This window comes from Bidens hawaiensis, unplaced genomic scaffold (genome assembly GCF_021521415.1).
Source record: "Bidens hawaiensis isolate Kalapana, Puna unplaced genomic scaffold, B.hawaiensis_p1.1 tig00020938_1, whole genome shotgun sequence".
Classification (NCBI taxonomy): Eukaryota; Viridiplantae; Streptophyta; class Magnoliopsida; order Asterales; family Asteraceae; genus Bidens; species Bidens hawaiensis.
The window spans coordinates 34,609-36,817 of record NW_027493236.1 but is presented as its reverse complement, the minus strand read 5'-3'; positions in this window follow the sequence as shown (position 1 = coordinate 36,817).

The following is a 2,209-nucleotide window of genomic DNA, read 5'->3' as shown; positions in this document are numbered from 1 at the left end:
TGATAGTGACATTAAGTACTAGAGCGTGCTGCTCGTCGTACTGTTGTCAGTGAGCTGTCACCCTGTGATTGGTTCATGGGCTGCTTTGGTCAGATCTTGTCTATTTTGTCCATACCTTGGCAGGTATAGTACAAAAGATCCTCCAGAAGCGTACGGACTGGCTCATTTGGGCGGGAGTATTCCCGCCTTGCTCATTCCTTCTTCAGGTGACATTACTGAATTATTGAGAGTTAGTGCCTTGTGCGTGTAGCCTTACTATTAGTGCGGGTGGCCTCCGCTGATGGCTTGTATCCGCAGCTGCGGGAACAGGCGGGGTACTTCACCATTAGGAGGCTTTTCCTGCGGGAACAGCTGGCGTATGCGCGTAAGGTCTTCATCTCTCTGAGCATGGTGGGTCATGCGGAACCAGTTGGTCTTTGCGCAGACGTCCCTCTTCAAGGTGAGTCTTGCGGGTCCAACTGGGCTCTGCTGGGACCTACCTCTTCAAGTCCCCCCAGTCCAATGTTCTTCTCATGAATTGTTAATAAGTGAGGTGAACTTTTGGACTTAAGCAAGGGGTTTTGAAAAGGGTTTTTAGTTTTAAGATTGTCCGTGGGGATTCTTCCCGCGGTTTCCCTAATGTCACGTGCAGAAATTCCCGACTTTTCTGCTTGATCTTTGGGTATGATGCGGGTAGGTGTGTAACTTCCTCGTAAGTCAGGAGCGTTGAGTTTCACTTGTGTAGATTCTCCACGAGGTTTTGGTAGTTTGACATAGTGATCAATTATGTTAAACAACCAATTCCATCTTGGAGCTTCAAACAATCTAGTTCTCAACGTTCCTGCTATGCGGGGATGTTATTTCCCTTTCCACAAGCACGGCCCAGAAGATCCTTCTTGGTTTTAATTCCCTGCAAGTGCTAAGTATGTGAAGGGTTTCGCCTTGACACTGTACCCGCACTCGTCTTATAGTTACTTGACTTCCAAGGTATTCTTGGCTTCAATTCCCTGCAGGTGCTAAGTATGTGAAGGGTTTTGCCTTGACACTGTACCCGCACTTGTCTTACGGTTTCTTGGTTACCAAGGTATTCTTGGCTTCAATTCCCTGCAGGTGCTAAGTATGTGAAGGGTTTCGCCTTGACACTGTACCCGCACTTGTCTTACGGTTTCTTGGTTACCAAAGTAAGGGGGTATATTCCCTCTTATTTTTGAATCTTTGAATCTTTTTGAAATATAAATGTTTGTGCGGGTAGGACCGTCACTTTCACTTAATGACTTGCTTTATAAACGTTATATGACTTGCTCATGCATATTATAGTTTAATTTGGCACTTGTTTTGCCTCATAAACAATATATGATTCGCTCATGCATACTTTAGTTTAACTTAGCAATTTTCCAAGTGTTATGAATAAGTTAACCTTTCGACGCGTGGTTGTCAATAGGTTAATGTTCAGTTTCCTCTATTATAATTGTGCGGGTAGGACCGTCACTTTCATTTAGTGGGATGACCAAACTTTACCTATAACTGACCTGCGTGAAGGTTTTTCTCATCTTTTCCTTGGAAATTTTTACCGTTTTTTGTGTTTATGCGGGTTTTGCCGCCGTCCACACGCAACGACTTACTTCTTTTCACACTTATTTATGCGGTGAATACCGGCATATCAGTGTGGAAAGTTCATAAGTATAAATGTAAGACCATCAGCGTCAATGTGATAAGGAGAATCATTTCCATTAGAAGTGGCTCTGGGCCTTTTCTTTACAAGTTTGGAATTGATCTACATGCAACCTGTGTAATTGAGCTCCCTTCCATGTTCTTGGGATGGGGGTGTCATCGAGCCTTTCGAGCCGATATGCACCTGGTTCGGAATCTCGTTGTTTACGCAGTATGTAGTCTCCCACGGATGGCGCCAATGAAGAAACACTAAGTGACCCAGCAGATTACGGATAATCTTAGGGTCAAGTAGATGTTTCCCACGAGGGTTAGGTCCGGCAAAGATGGTTATTCTTCTGATGACCTGCAAAACAGACACCGTGAGCTCGTCACTGAGAAGGGGGGGTACCTCCTTGTGACCACCCTCCGGCGTGAGAATCAGACTAGATTGCTCTGAATATAAATGTATATTAAGAGAAATAGCTAGAGCAGATAAGATATGTGATGGTATAAGATAAGATATGATAAGATCAGATAATGATACCGTTCCAAGGTGTTGGAGTATTTATAGCCGAAGGTA